The following is a 16522-nucleotide window of genomic DNA, read 5'->3' as shown; positions in this document are numbered from 1 at the left end:
AAACCCCTTCTCTATTAAAAATACAAAAATTAGCTGGGCGTGGTGGCACATGCCTGTAATCCCATCTATTCGGGAAGCTGAGGCTCAAGAATCACTTGAACCTGGGAGGCGGAGGTTGCAGTGAGTTAAGAGTGCGCCACTGCACTCCAGCCTGGGCGACAGAGTGAGACTCTGTCTGAAAAAAAAAAAGAAATCAATGAAATGTGTAATTTCAAACTCCAGGCTGTGGCTGGAAGGGCAGACCTCACTCATGTTTTCAAAAGTGAGTATCTTTCCACTAGCCAAGTTAGGATTGCCTCTGGCAAGCAAGAAATTGGGGAAAGATGAAAGAAAATAGCCGCCTTCTGCTTGCCCCAGGCTGGACAGCGGTGTGGCAGCACATGGCTCTCAGCCTGGACTTGGAAGCCGAATTCCGGACTCTTCCTTCTCCCACATTCCCCAGGGGGCAGAGCCAGTCTTTGAGAGAATAACTTTCCCCATCATTCCCGGATCCCAAGCCAACCATGAATCGTGAAATAATCAGTTTAGGCCGGGCGCGGTGGCTCACACCTGTAATCCCAGCACTTGGGGAGGCCGAGGCAGGCGGATCGCAAGGTCAGGAGATCGAGACTAATGAGTTTGCAAGTGAGCTGAGATCACACCACTGCACTCCAGCCTGGACAACAGAGCGAGACTCCATCTCAAAAAAAAAAAGAAAGAACCAGCTTAATTGTAGAGTGAGGGGGAACACACAAAGCCAATATACACATATACTACCCATACGCACATCAGAGGATCCACAGGTACCCTCTGTTGGCAAAAAAGCAGCCCAGGTCACTTTTAACTTCTGTATTTATTTTGTAGAGACAGGGTCTCACTCTGTCACCCAAACTGGAGTGCAGTGGTTTAATCACGGCTCACTGCAGCCTCAACCTCCTGAACTCAAGCAATCCTTACACCTCAGCCTCCCTACTAGCTAGGATTACAGGTATGCCACCATGCCCAGCTAATTTTTTTTATTTTCAGTTTTTGCAGAGACGTGTTGAAAGAAAAACCTTAGCCAAATTAAGTTTAACACAGTTTAATTGAGCAAAGAATTCTTTGCCAATCAGGCAGCCTCCCAAGCCAGAGTAGCTCAGAGAGACTCCAGGGCAGCCACACAGTGGAAGATCTATAGACAGAAAAAGGAAAGTAACATAGAAAACAGAAGTGAGGTATAGAGACAATTGGATTGGCTACAGCTTGGCGTTTGCCTTATTTGAACACGGTTTGAACAGTTGGCCCTCTTTGATTGGCCAAAACACTCTGATTGGCACAAGAGTAGGTTACAGTGGGTTTATACCTCCATTTAGGTTGTATATAGTTCACTAAGTACAGAGAAACCTCTAAGTTGAACTTTATGTAAGGAGGCCACATTAGGCTAAACTTGATTTAACAGACAAGGTCTCACTATGTTGCTCAGACTGGTCTCAAACTCCTGACCTCAAGCAATCTTCCTGCTTCAGCTTTGATGAACCTCAGGAGGGGAGGTCATTAGCAGAACCTAAGATGGACTGAATCTCTTGTGCGGGTGAACTCTTGTATAGGATCCCTATATGTGAAGCCTGGAAGATAATACCAGGGCGGGCATAGTAATCATAGCTATTATTAGCAGCCTCCCAAAGTGCTGGGACTACAGGTGTGAACCACTGAACTCAGCCCCAGGTCACTTATCTTTAAGGTGAACCTTAGCATGCCTCAGAATTACCAAAAGGACCTGTTCAAACACAGGGTGCTGGCCCCGCCTCCGGAGTTTCTGACCCAGTAATCCTGGATGGGGCCTGAGAATTTGACCCACGTGTTCCCAGGTGCTGACACCACTGGTGGGAGACTACCCTTTGGGAACTATTGTTTGAAGAGTGAAAGCTCTAGAAATATGTATAATTTCTGGTCACACATCACTGCCTGTTTAAATGTGATACCAGGCCCGACTTGGTGGCTCATGCCTGTAATCCCAACACTTTGGGAGGTCAAGGTGGGTGGATCACCTGAGGTCAGGAGTCCTAGACCAGCCTGGCCAACGTGGTGAAACCCCGTCTCTACTAAAAATACAAAAATCAGCCGGGCGTGGTAGTGGGCACCTGTAATCCCAGCTGCTCAGGAGGCTGAGGCAGGAGAATCACTTGAACCCAGAAGGCAGAGGTTGCAGTGAGCTGAGATCGTGCCATTGCACTCCAGCCTGAGTGACAAGAGTAAAACTCCATCTCAAAATAATAATAGTAGTAATAATAATAATAAAATGGGATAGCAGTTGTTCTCGAGGATTTTCATCCTTGCAGCCTGTATGCTTTCCCGTTGCTGCTGTCATCAGTTACACTCACAAGCGGAGTGGCATTACACAGCACAGATCATCTCACTGTTCTGGTCAGAAGTCAGAAATGGGTCAGCAGGGCTGCTTTTCCTTGTGGAGGGTATAGGGGAGAATCCATGTCCTTTTCAGGCTTCTAGAGGCTGCCTGTGTTCCTTGGCTTGCAGCCCCTTCCTCTATCTGCAAAGCCAGCAGCAGAGGTGCATCTCAACCCCTCTGCTCCTCTCTTGCACACACACACCTCTGCTCCCATCATCGCATTATTGTCTTTGTCTCTAACCCTCCTGTCCCCCTCTTATAAGGACCTCACGATGACATTGGGCCCATTCAGGTAATCCAGGACAACTTTTACATTTTAAGATGCTTACTAACATCTGCCAAGTCCTTTTTTTCCCTAGAAGGTAGCATATCCACAGATTTCAAAGATTAGGAGATGGGTGTCTTTAGGGACCATCTACCCATCCTACCACATGCTTAAACTCCAGCAGGTGGCCAGGCATGGTGCCATGCACCTGTAGTTCCAGCTACTCAGGAGGCTGAGGTGGAAGGATTCCTTGAGCCTAGGAGGTCAAGGCTGTAGTGTGCAATGATGGGGTCTGTGAGTAGCCATTGCACTTAAGCCTGGGCAACATAGGAAGACCTCATCTCAAAAAGAAAAAAAAAAAACCAACTCCAGCAAATATCCTTCCATCCCGTATCTCCCACAAAAATGAAAACAAGGAAAAAACTAAAAGAGCATCAGGATTTGCATTTGCATGATGCTAAGTCAGAAGGTAAAGTCAAATTTTCCCCTTCTTCTGATTTACCCGGTCGCAGGAGGGGCTGGTGGGAAAAGTCAAAGAGCCTGAAGAGGAGCGGGGAAGGAAGGACTAGGGCGGCTAGAAGAGGGAAGGAGTTAGTGACATGCATCCGTGTGGGCCTCTTGACCGTGCCCCAAACACCTACTCAGTCTACCTGCTACTTTCTGGACTTTCTAGGACTGGAACCCTGGTCTCCCTTTTGAGTCAAGAGACCTTAGTGTCTCCACTAGACTTGCAGGGCAGCAGTGCCTGCCCAGCCCCCAGCACTGCCTTACGATCCTGCCTGCGGGACACCTGGGAAAGATGCAGAAAGAGAAACTGCACTAAAAAGCTAGACTCTTGTGTGTTGAAATTTCTGCTTATTACCGTTGGAACTCTTCTGAAGTCCCAGCCTTAAGGCTGTGAATTCTCTGTCTGTGGGTGTGTGAGTCAGCTAGGCCTGCCATAACAAAGTACCATAGACGGGGTGCCTTAAACAACAGAAGCTTATTTCCTCACAGTTCTAGAAGCTGGAAGCCTGAGATCAAGGTATCAGCAAGGTGGTTTCTTCTGAGGCCTCTCTCCTTGGCTTGCAGGTGACTGGCCTCTCTCTGTCCTCACTTGGTCTATGCACATAGGTCCTGCTGCCTCTCTTCTGAGAAGGATGCCACTCATTGGATTATGACCCTAATGACCCAACTAACTTAATCATCTCTTTAAAGACCCTATCTCTCAAGAGAGTTACATTCTGAGAGTTAGGACTTCAACATATGCATTTGTTCGGGGGTGGGAGGACACAAGTGGCCCATAACATTGGGCTAAGACCCTGGGAGGTAAAGAAAGATCACTCAGTTTTTCCCTGGTGTAACAGGTGGACTAGGCCCAACGAGGATGAATGCTGGGAAAGGGAGTCCAAGCTGTTAACTTTAAAAGTGCGCTCTGGGGGCCGGGCATGGTGACTCACACCTGTAATCCCAGCAAACAAACAAAAACAGGCAGTTCTGGGTTATGGGGCACACTTTTTTTTTTTTTTTTTTGAGACAGAGTCTCGCTCTGTCGCCAGGGCTGGAGTGCTGTGGCGCGATCTCTGCTCTCTGCAACCTCTACCTCCCGGGTTCAAGCGCTTCTCCTGCCTCAGCCTCCTGAATAGCTGGGATTACAGGCGCACACCACCACACTTGCCTAATTTTTGTATTTTCAGTAGAGTCAGGGTTTCACCATGTTGGTCAGGCTGGTCTCGAACTCCTGACCTTGTGATCCGCCTGCCTCGGCCTCCCAAAGTGCTGGGATTACAGGCGTGAGCCACCCCACCAGGCCCAGAACTGCCTTTTCATAGCTATGTTGGGTTAGGGTTGGGAAAAATGCAGAAAAGGTCAAAGAAGCCTCCAAAGCCCAGGCTTAGTCTGTGTAAGCAAACAGCATCATTTATGGCTAGCAGTCACCAGTGCCAACTCCCTGCAGGTTATTTATTTGATGCACGATTCACAGCTAGTCCCCTAAATTCCACCAAGTCCACACACACCCTGGACACAGTGGAAATAAAGGAGCAGCCAGTCAGTGTTTGTGTCAGATGTTCTTTGAAAAGGCTGTTTGATAGAAATGATTTCACTCTCAAGGCATGGCTTTGATAGGGAAGTTAAACAGCCCGCAAGTTGAAACAAACCAAATAGCCTTATCTTATTCTCGATTCATGGGTTCCTCTCTCTTCAAAGCCCCTTAAAGGCCAGACTCTGCGAATTGTAACTTGTTAGAGTAATTACTGTTGCAAAGTCCTTCCGGGAACGGGTTGTGTCTTTTGACTTACAGGATCTGAATTCTCTTGACATTTTTCCTTGATAAACCTTTGCTAGACTCTGGTCAAACTCACTAGCCAATATAGGTTTAAATACAGGCACACATTGTTAATGGCATTTTTCCTTCTTTTTTTTTCTTTTTGAGACGAAGTTTTGCTCTTGTCACCCAGGCTGGAGTGCAGTGGCGCGATCTTGGCTCACTGCAACCTCCACCTCCCGGGTTCAAGCAATTCTCCTACCTCGATCACCTGAGTAGCTGGGATTACTGGTGCCTGCCACCACGCCCAGCTAATTTTTTTTGTATTTTTAGTAGTGACGGGTTTTCACCATGTTGCCCAGGCTGGTCTCGAACTCCTGACCTCAGGTGATCCACCCACCTTGGCCTTCTAAAGTGCTGGGATTACAGGTGTGAGCCACGTGCCTGGCAGTTGTACTTTTCTTAGGCCTTGCAGATGTGTTTTTCACAAATCAAGGGTTTGTGGCAACCATGCATGGAGCAAGTCTATCAGCACCATTTTTCCAACAGCGTGTGCTCACTTAGTGTCTCTGTGTCAGCATTTTTTAGCAATTTTTTTTTTTTTTTTTTTTTTTTTGAGACCGAGTTTCACTCTTGTTGCCCAGGCTGAAGTACAATGGTGTGATCTCGGCTCACTGCAACCTCCGCCTCCTGGGTTCAAGCGATTCTCCTGCCTCAGCCTCCTGAGTAGCTGGGATTATAGGTGCCCGCCACCATGCCCAGCTAATTTTTTGTATTTTTACTTAGAGATGGGGTTTCACCATGTTGGCCAGGCTAGTCTCGAACTTCCTACCTCAGGTGATCTGCCTGCCTCAGCCTCCCAGCGTGCTGGGATTACAGGTGTAGGCCAGCAATATTTGTTATTTATTTTTAATAGAAAGATCAGGTGATTGGGCTCAGACCAGCCTCGGTTTGAATCCCATCTCTACCACTCACTGGTTTGGGGAAAATGTTCTGTTTCTTTCTATGGAACAGATCACCCCCAAAACTTAATGTCTTAAAGCAATCATCTCATCACTTCTCAGTCTCTGGGGGTCAGGAATTTGGAGAGAGCAGGGTAGTTCTGGCTCAGCGTCTTTCCTGAGCTTGCAGTCTCTCCAGGTGAGAGCTGGAGCAAGTGGGGCTGGCTGAGCCTCTCCTATAGTTTCAAGGCTTTTCAGGTCATCTTTCACATGGACTCACTTGGGCTTCCTTACAGCATGGCAGCCTCAGGACAACTGGGCTGCTTCTGTGCTGACTGGTAAAAGTTACATCACCTGTTCTGATCTAGCCTCAGAGGTCATGCAGTGTCACTTCCTTCCAATTGTCTTAATTATAGGCAAATCACAAACCTCTCAGATTCAAGGAAAAGGGAACTAGTCCACCTCTTTTTTTTTTTTTTTTTCTGTTTGTTTCTTTTTGTTTTTTTGAGACAGGGTCTCCCTCTGCTGCCCAGACTGCTGTAAAGTGGCACAATCATGGCTCACTGCAGCCTTGACCTTCTGGGCTCAAGTGATTCTCCCACCTTAGCCTCTGGAGTAGCTGGGACTACAGGTGCACGCCACCACACCAGGCTAATTTTTGTTTTTTGTTTTTGTAGAGATGGCGTTTTCACCATGTTTCCTAGGCTGGTCTCAAACTCCTGGGCTCAAGGGATCCTCCCACATCAGCCTCCCAAAGTGCTGGGATTATAGGTGTGAGCCACTGCACCTGGCCTAGACTCTACCTCTTTTTTTTTTTTTTTTTTGAGACGGAGTCTTGCTCTGTCGCCCAGGCTGGGGTGCAGTGGCCGGATCTCAGCTCACTGCAAGCTCCACCTCCCGGGTTTACGCCATTCTCCTGCCTCAGCCTCCTGAGTAGCTGGGACTACAGGCGCCCGCCACCTCGCCCGGCTAGTTTTTTGTATTTTTTAGTAGAGATGGGGTTTCACCGTGTTAGCCAGGATGGTCTCGATCTCCTGACCTCGTGATCCACCCGTCTCGGCCTCCCAAAGTGCTGGGATTACAGGCTTGAGCCACCGCGCCCGGCCGACTATACCTCTTAAAGGGAACCAGCAAAGTTCTAGAGCACAGATTGGCAAACTGTCGCCCTCAGACCACCGAATGGGCTCAGCTCTCAAACACAAACAAGCCTGTACATGTACACATTGCCCAGGGCTGTGCCACAGTGACAGAGCAGTCAGGTCAGACAGCGAATGATATACACATCCTAAAATACGTGCTGGATGGCTTTTAACAGAAAAAGTTAGTGAACACCTGTTCTAGAAGGACATGTCAGATGGAAGATACTGTTGCAGCCATCTTTGGAAAATGCAGTCTCCCAAGGGCTGGTTACCAGCCTCTCAACTTTAGCTCCACCTCCAAATATGTAACATGGAATAATAATCCCATGTACACATTACTCAGCAGAATTCTATGCCTGTGACAGGCAAAGTATACAATTGCATTTTTCCTTCCTGGGCTTCATTATGGTTTGAGAGCCACGGAAAGGTCTTAGCTGCACTATGGCCAGAAACTCCCCACTTCAGATACCCCTTGCAGTTAAGGCCAACTTTACAGAAACCTCCCTTTTAAAATACACATTTATCACCCTTGAGGGAAGAAATGTTTGCAAAAATCCCTTTTAAAATGCCCCCTCCCCACATAAAATAAGAGAATAGTTTTAGCTAAATTTTTACCTCTCAAAGAACAAGTGTCTCAGGGAATGAGAGAGTGAGTTAATTTGGGCTGGAGCCAGTGGGGGGAAACGGGCTGTCAGTGTGTCTCCAGTTGCCTACAGAGATAGACTTGAGAAATTTTAGCTACTGCACGAGTGTGCGCAGGGCTCACTGCTTCAGACAAAGCAATGAAAAAATGCCTGTTTCTTGGCTTCCCCCATCTCCATCGGCTCGCTTTTCCTACTGCCCAGACGTGCCTCAGTGCCCTCTCTGCTGTCAGCATCTGCCTTGCGTGTTTTCTCTCCTCACCTGGGCGTGTCCAAGGCCAATCCTCCAGCAACCCCTGAGATTATCTCCTTGTGACCCAGTTTTCCTCCCTGCTGGAAATTCAAACAGGGTCATCCTGAAGCCTATTTGTTAACAGGCATCTGTGCTCTTTCTCTTTAGAAGTGAGTTTCTAGTCAAGAAAATAGAGGCTCCCCAACCAGCACCAACTGTGTGGTAACATTACTCCTTCCAGTCCCAGCTTTTCTACTCATTTACTCAAATACCACCAAAATTATCAACTCTATTTATGCATCCTTTAAAAAATTATTTTGTTGGCTGGGCACAGTGGCTCATGCCTGTAATTCCAGCACTTTGGGAGGCCGAGGCTGGCAGATCACATGAAGTCAGGAGTTTGAGACCAACCTGACCAACATGGTGAAACACTGTCTCTACTAAAAAATACAAAAATTAGCCAGGCGTGGTGACGGGCACCTATAATCTCAGCTACTCGGGAGGCTGAGGCAGGAGAATCACTTGAACCCAGGAGGCGGAGGTTGCGGTGAGCTGAGATCGTGCCATTGCACTCCAACCTGGGCAACAGAGCAAGACTCCATCTCAAAAAAATAAATAAATAATTAAATAAAAATAAATTATTCTGACTCCTCTCCAAGTTATGCTTGACTCCAATAACTCTCTTTATTTTGGAGACGGAGTTTCACTCTTGTTTTCCAGGCTGGAGTGCAGTGGCACTATCTCGGCTCATGGTAACCTCCGCCTCCTGGGTTCAGGCAATTCTCCTGCCTCAGCCTCCCGAAACTGGGGTTACAGGGATGCGCCACCAACCCTGGCTAATTTTTGGGTTTTTTTTTTTATTTTGTATTTTTAATAGAGGTGGGGTTTCTCCATGTTGGTCAGGCTGGTCTCGAACTCCTGACCTCAGGTGATCTGCCCGCCTCGGCCTCCCAAAGTGCTGGGGACTCCAGTAATTCTTAAAATCTACTCAGCTTCACCCTACGCTATACTGAAAGAATCGTTTCTTTTTAATACAGCTATTTGCCACCATTGTATTTTCATATCAAATATTATGAGTGTTTTGGGGATAGTTGGGAGGGGAAGTGTGCAATTTATGATTAGAGACCATTCCTTTTGACCCATATTAATTTTTATAGCATTTTCTCCCTTTCTATTCAGCCTAAATGTACATTTATGCAAATTGTATATAATACTTGGCAGTATCCCGGAGCCCCAGCTCAATATTGGCCAAGGCCAACACAACTTGTGCTGCTCCAGGAAGAATTGTGGTTTGGAAATGTTACTCGGCTGGAGCCAGAAAAAAGTGACAACTGGCTGGACGCGGTGGCTCACGCCTGTAATCCTAGCACTTTGGGAAGCTGAGGCAGGCGGATTGCCTGAGCTCAGGAGTTCGAGACCCGTCTGGTCAACGTGGTCAAACTGTCTCTACTAAAAATACAAAAATTAGCCGGGCATGGTGGTGGGCACCTATAATCCCAGCTACATGGGAGGCTGAGGCAGGGGAATTGCTTGAACCCAGGGGCGGAGGTTGCAGTGAGCCAAGATTGTGCCACTTCACTCCCCCTGGGCGAAAGATCGAAACTCCATCTCAAAAATGAAATGAAATAAAATAAAATAACAATTGTTATTGGGTAGCTGCTGCGGCAGCTTTGCCTAGCATATGCATAGCACTTTGCAACTTACAAAGGGCTTTTACATAATTTAAGTCTTTAATGTTCACTGTAACAGCCATCCTGTAGTTATTGTCCCATTCCACAGATGGTCATAAAATGAAGCATAGAACTGTATTGCCTTTGAACACAGACCAACCAATTGATACCCAAGGTCTGTTAACTCATCTGGGCATTAATTGTTCATAAACTCATACTTCCTAAGAGTACTGGGCACTGGACACTGTGGGTCAACATTGCTTCCTAGCCAGGCTCATGCCTGTAATCCCAACACTTTGAGAGGAGGTTAGAGGATAGTTTGAGCCCAGGAGTTCGAGACCAGCCTGGGCAACACAGGGAGACTCTGTCTCTACAAAATTCAAAATTAAAAAATTAACCAGGAATGGTAACATGCACCCATGGTCCCAGATACTCAGAAGGCTGAGGCAGGAGGATCACTTGAGCCCAGGAGGTCGAGGCTGCAGTGAGCCATGATTGTACCACTGCGCTCCAGCCTGGGCAACAGTGAGACTGTCTCAAAAACAAACAAAACAAAACAAAAGAGATTAAACCATTGTTTCCTTTTTTTTTTTTTTGAGACGGAGTCTCGCTGTGTCTCCCAGGCTGGAGTGCAGTGGCATGACCTCGGCTCACTGCAAGCTCCGCCTCCCGGGTTCACGCCATTCTCCTGCCTCAGCCTCCCAAGTAGCTGGGACTACAGGTGCCCGCCACCACGCCCGGCTAGTTTTTTGTATTTTTAGTAGAGACGGGGTTTCACCATGTTAGCCAGGATAGTCTCGATCTCCTGACCTCGTGATCCACCCGCCTCGGCCTCCCAAAGTGCTGGGATTACAGGCTTGAGCCACCGCGCCCGACCGAACCATTGTTTCCTTTACTCCTTTCTCCAGAATGCTAACTTTTTTTTTTCCTGAGAAAGATTTTATATCTAATATTACTTATGAAGTGAGGTGCTACCAACAATTCATGTAAGCTGAAATTTTGCCTTCAAAAACCTACTTCCTAATCTAATTCCTCTTACATTAGCAATAGAAGATGGACTAAAAGGCCAGGCATGGTGGCTCACGCCTGGAATCCCAGCACTTTGGGAGGCCTAGGCAGGTGGACCACCTGAAGTCAGGAGTTCAAGACCAGCCTAACCAACATGGTGAAACCCCGTCTTTGCTAAAAATATAAAAAAATTAGCCGGGCGTAGTGGCGGGCACCTGTAATCCCAGCTACTCAGAAGGCTGAGGCAGGAGAATCACTTGAACCCAGGAGGCAGAGGTTGCAGTGAGCCAAGATGGCAATTGCACTCCAGCCTGGGAGACAAGAGCAAAAACTCCATCTCAAAAAAAAAAAAAAAAAGGAAGTGGACTAAAATATTATGATAGACTTCAAGATATATCTAATACAAAGGTTTTGGTTGTTTTATTTTTACATCAGCAACCATCTGGGAATAACTAAAAAAAAACGTGTATGAGATGACTGGTCAATGTTTCAGAACTTCTTTTATGATTGAAACTGAAATTCAAAGGTCCTATGAAGTCAGAATTTTGAGTGTTACAGGAGTTCCACTAACGAATGAACTGAACCCCAGAGTTGCAGCCTGTGATTGCGTTGTTTCATTGCACACCACCCGCCTGGCACTAAACTAGACAATGGAGATATTGGTCGCCATGGATACGGGATGGCATCATCTGACCACGTTGGTGTAGAAGTTAGCTTCAGATGTTCTCACACCTTTCACAAGGACCACGGGTCCCCCTGGACAAAATGAAGGGATTCCCCTTATGGAACTGTTGATGCTGTTGTTACTGTATGCCATTTCCTGAGTTAATACACTGAGCATTTCCCATATATTACTTCCTTTCAGCCTCTCAGCAACCTATAAGGAAGTTTTTCATTCTTATCCTCATTTTAGACAATAAAAACCAGATGTTTATAGAGCTTCAGCAACCTTCCCTAGGTAACACACTTTTAAATCAAGGTCTGCCTCCAAAACTTACATTACTTTTTAATATTTTGAGATGGGATCTTGCTATGTTGCCCAGGCTGGACTCAAACTCCTGGGCTAAATCAATCATCCCACCTCAGCCTTCCAAGCAGCTGGGGTGACAGAACTGTGCTATATTCTTAAACATCATACAATATCGCCTTTCAGGCATGAAAAGCAGAGGGAATTATTTATTCACTTGATAGAGCTTTAGTAATGTAAGTGGATACACTTAGGGCTAGTCCTCTGGCTTGTTACCATGGTAAGCTAGGGAAATATAGTTGAGGGGCCTGCGGCAGAGCTTGGAGAGGGTCTGGGATGTTAAATTCTCAAGTATTTGAACTTAGCAACAGGACTTGGTCCCATCCACACCCTGCTCCCCACCCCAGCTGGAAATCATTAGTGCTGACTATGGAGACAAAGGGAAACAGACTTGTAAGTTTTTTTGTTTTGATTTTCTTTGGGGTTTCCTTTTTGTCTTTTCTGAACTGAAGGGTGATAGAGAAGGTATGGAAAAAGTTTGAAACCACTGGCAGGGGTCCACCCTACAAGCCCTGAGAAACTCGGGGTAATTTACCTTCCGCCATTTTCCAAGGTGCAAGGAAGCAAAGGCTGGAGCCGGTCCTGCTATGTAATTTCGAGGTGGGAGGCAGGGGCATGTTAACAGAAATGACAAGCAGGGGCTTTGGAAAGACGTCGTGGGGCCTTGGTCACGGGGAGAATGAAGGCTGCTAACTAGAATGTAGGGAATCTGGAGACAGCTGCCGTTGGAAGGCTGTGGAGGGCTGGGGGGGGGTTGGTGCAGTGGTAGAGCTGGTCAGAACTGGGTTGAATGAGCAAGCCACAACTCTGCACCACCCCTACCCCAGCACTTTTAGTTTACAAAAGATGGAGCAGCAATTTTATTTTCTCCAGGCATCTCAAATCAGTTAGGGGGCTGGAGGCCTGGGATGGGAGGGTGTGAGGCTGCTCTAAGCTGGGTGATCAAGGGAGCTGTAGGGAAGTTCACATTTTTCCCCTGAAGCCTTGATAATTTGAGTCTATAAAACAAACAGATAGCAAATTAACAGGAAAAAAAAAAAGCATACACTGTTTTTTTTTAAGACAGGGTCTTGCTCTATCGCCCAGGGTAGAGTGCAGTGGTGTGATCATAGCTCACAGCAGCTTCGACCTCCTGGACTCAAGCAATGCTCCCGCCTCAGCCTCTGAGTAACTGAGACTACAGGCTTATGCCACACCTGGCTGGCATACAAATTTCACTAATGTGCACACATGTGCATGAGTCATACAAATTATGAAAACTCTTCTGCCATAGGAAAAAAATACATATGAAAAATCCAAAAAAAAAAAAAAAGACCATGCAGTTAATACTTTCATACCATCGTTTTTCATTTTTTTGAGGGAGGGAGGTGGATGACACCTCGAATCCTAGTACTTTGGGAGAACAAGGTGGGAGAATCACCTGAGCGCAGGAATTCGAGACTAGCCTGGGCAACATAGTGAGACCAAATCTCTACCAAAAAAATGTTTAAAAATTAGCTGGTTGTGGTGGTGCACGCCTGCAGTCCCAGCTACTTGGGAGGCTGAGGACACTGCAGGGGAGAGTATTACAGATTAGGTCAGGTGCAGCGGCTCACGCCTATAATCCCAGCACTTTGGGAGGCTGAGGCAGGCAGACCACTTGAGGTCAGGCATTCGACACCAGTATGGCCAACATGGTGAAACCCTGTCTCTACTAAAAATTAGCCGGGCGTGGTGGCACACGCCTGTACTCCCAGCGACTCGGGAGGCTGAGGCAGGAGAGGCTGAGGCAGGAGGACCATTGAACCCGGGAGATGGAGGTTGCAGTGAGCTGAGATCGTGCACTACACTCCAGCCTGGGTGACGGAGCGAGACTCTGTCTCAAAAAAACAAAAAGTTTCAGACTTTAGAGTATTTCAGATTTGGAATAGAATAAATTTATTATCTAATGGTAACAAACAACTGGGGACCAGTTAGGGCAGGAGCTGTCTGTTCCGATTCTTCTTTGCCTCTGGGTGTAGAGTAGGACCCTTCTGGAATGAGCATCTTATGACCAACTTTCAGGCAAAGGTAGGTCAGAGCATTCCGCTGTGGCCAGATCTCACACTGAGTGACCTTCTTGCTCCTTTGGTTTTCTCAATTGCCAAGTCACCATATTTTAGGGCATCATGTTCTGAGCCCCAACACATAGACAGCATCTACAAAGTCACTGCATAAGTGCCAAGCCAATCAAATCAAAAAGCAAACACAATTTTAAAAATAAAATTGAAGTGACCAAGATGGCAAAATAATTTGTTTTCTCAAACAATACCAAGTCCCAAGGTAGGGCAGGCAATGAATTTACCAAAACCATTAAGTTCATGACAGCTGGCCTTTCTTCCACCTGTCATCCCCAGTGTGAGCTCATCCTTTTTTTTTTTTTTTTTTTTTTTTTGGTGAGATGGAGTTTCACTCTCATTGCCCAGGCTGGAGTGCAATGGCGCAATCTCCACTCACTGTAACCTCCCCCTCCTGGGTTCAAGCAATTCTCCTGCCTCAGCATCCCCAGTAGCTGGGATTACAGGAATGCACCACCACACCCGGCTAATTTTGCATTTTTAGTAGAGACGGAGTTTCTCCATGTTGGTCAGACTGGTCTTGAACTCCCGACCTCAGGTGATCTGCCTACCTCAGCCTCCCAAAGTGCTGGGATTACAGGTGCGAGCCACCACGCCCGACTGAACTCGTCTTCTTAGGCCAGTACTTTCTGTGGTCTCCCTATGGCAGCCACAGTTCCAGCATCCCTTGCAGATGACAAAGTCCAGAGGAATAAAAGGGATGTCCCTGACTTGAGTGGCTTTAAATAGTGAGGTAAACTTTCCCAGAACATTCCCATCTGACCTCCCTTCTCATCTCTTTGTCTTGTAGACTGGTGAAGATTCAGCCTCCATGTCTAGGTAGGGGCTTTGCCACCTCTAAAACTCACAGCTGTGGAAAGATCAACAGCACTGGGGTCTCATTAGCAAGCAGGACAGGGAGAATGGTTATGAGGAGGCAAACAACAATGTTTGCCACGGGCGTAAAGGCATGCAAAAGGCTAGTATGTTCTGGAAATGATAAATAGTCAAATAAGAAATTGTCAGGAGAAGGTAATAAAATATGCTGCAGCCCATTTGTAAAGAAGTTACCGGCTGGCCGGGTGCGGTGGCTCACATCTGTAATCCCAGCACTTTGGGAGGCCGAGGCGGGAGGATCATGAGGTCAGGAGATCGACACCATCCTGGCTAACACAGTGAAATCCCGTCTCTACTAAAAATCCAAAAAAAAAAACAACCATTAGCTGGGTGTTGTGGCAGGCGCCTATAGTCCCAGCTACTCGGGAGGCTGAGGCAGGAGAATCACTTGAACCCAGGAGGCGGAGCTTGCAGTGAGCCAAGGATCACGCCACTGCACTCCAGCCTGGGCGACAGAGCAAGACTCCATCTCAAAAAAAAATAAAGAAGTTACCGGCTAATATTTGGCTGCACTGTATGGGTCCATGTTCCTTAAGCTTTTAAAATTTAAAGACAGAGAGATATCAATGTTAGGAGATTTTTAGTATTCCTTTTTTACGTAATAATCACATAAAATTTCCTTCAAAAAACAAATGCTCAAGGCTGGGTGCAGTAGCTTATGCCTGTAATCCCAGTACTTTGGGAGGCTGAGGAGGGTGGATTGCTTGAGCCCAGGAGTTCAAGACCAGCCTGGGCAACATAGCAAAACCCCATTTCTACAAAAAATATAAAATATTACCTGGGTGTGGTGGCACAGGCCTGTAATCCAGCTACTCTGGAGGCTGAGGCGGGAAAATCACCTTGTTGCAATGAGCCTGGGTAACAGAACAAGATCCTGTCTCAAAGGAATTAAAAGAAAAATAAAAAAGGTTCAAAACAAAAATTACACAGCAACATATATAGTAACACTAAAATTTCATAATCTAGGCTGGGCGCGGTGGCTCATGCCTATAATCCCAGCACTTCGGGAGGCCGAGGCGGGTGGATCAATCACCTGAGGTCAGGAGTTCAAGACCAGCCTTGCCAGCATGGCGAAACCCCTTCTCTACTAAAATTACAAAAGAAAATGAGCCGAGTGTGGGGGCAGGCGCCTGTAATCCCAGCTGCTAGGGTGGCTGAGGCAGGAGAATCACTTGAACCCGGGAGGTGGAGGCTGCAGTGAGCTGAGGTCGTGCCACTGCACTCCAGCCTGGGCAACGAGTGTGAAACTCCCAAAGTCTGTCTCAAAAAAAAAAAAAAAGTTATAATCTAGTCATGTCATAGCAGTGAAGAAATAACCGTGTATGTAATTCTTATTTGTACTTTTTTATAATTACAAAAGTAATTCTTTTTCAAAAAATAGGAAAATTCAGAGAAGCCCAAAGAGTAAAGTAAAAATCACCCATATCCCATCACCTGGCTATAACGATGTGAAGTCAAAGTTGGGGCCTCACATACGTAGTAGTTTGGTATACAGTTATAATAGTGATTTTCTTTTTCCTTTGTAAGAAAGCACTTCAAATTCAATTTCTTCTTACCATACTTTTCTGTCAAACAAAGCAAAACTGCTGGTCAGTGTAGAAGGGGGAAAAGCAACAAATGCATATGGTGGCTTATGAAGTATAACATATTACATTAGGGAAGGAAATAAGTATTATTGCTGTTGTATTTCTGTTGGACTTGCTACTCATACAACTGGTTATCTAAGCCCAAACTCTATAATGTAAGGAAGTAATGAAAAAGTCTGCCTTTGAGAGCAGCGAATTCTTCAGTGTGATTCTGGCAGGGGAAGGAAGGGGGGAAGGGTTGTAAGAACTGGGGCCAAATTTCATCCTGGCAAGTTGCAGCTTTCTTCCTGAGCGTGGTTACTGGTCAAGGCACCAGGGCTCAGGAATGAGGCAGACATTAGCTTGTTTTGGTTGGCACCTCTAGGATAGTTTTGTCTGCACACTGTGCCTCTGAGGAATGGCCTCTACAAAGGGTCAGGATGCCAAAATTC

At 46.6% G+C, this 16522-nt stretch overlaps 1 protein-coding gene and 1 long non-coding RNA gene across 18 annotated transcripts in view; one reads left to right on the top strand and one right to left on the bottom strand.

The window, feature by feature from the left end:
• The window catches only part of DLGAP1 (DLG associated protein 1), a 968455-nt gene that overhangs the window by 841628 nt on the left and 110305 nt on the right, over positions 1 to 16522 (top strand). The gene's annotated exons all lie outside the window — the stretch shown is intronic.
• Positions 1 to 16522, bottom strand: part of LOC114673842 (uncharacterized) — a 38024-nt gene that overhangs the window by 9484 nt on the left and 12018 nt on the right. For 2 of the 6 annotated variants that reach the window (XR_013408203.1, XR_013408202.1), the window contains exons 3-6: positions 15940 to 16070; positions 15284 to 15379; positions 6931 to 14800; positions 550 to 6619 (exon numbers count right to left, since the gene is read on the bottom strand). This is a non-coding gene — a long non-coding RNA (uncharacterized LOC114673842). The remainder of the gene's footprint in view (positions 1 to 549; positions 6620 to 6930; positions 14801 to 15283; positions 15380 to 15939; positions 16071 to 16522) is intronic. The other 4 variants (XR_013408204.1, XR_013408206.1, XR_013408205.1 and 1 more) reach the window with 4 other exon arrangements.

The sequence above is a fragment of the Macaca mulatta genome, chromosome 18, assembly GCF_049350105.2.
Source record: "Macaca mulatta isolate MMU2019108-1 chromosome 18, T2T-MMU8v2.0, whole genome shotgun sequence".
Classification (NCBI taxonomy): Eukaryota; Metazoa; Chordata; class Mammalia; order Primates; family Cercopithecidae; genus Macaca; species Macaca mulatta.
Note: the sequence above shows the minus strand (reverse complement) of the source record. Positions and strands in the feature narration are given on the sequence as shown.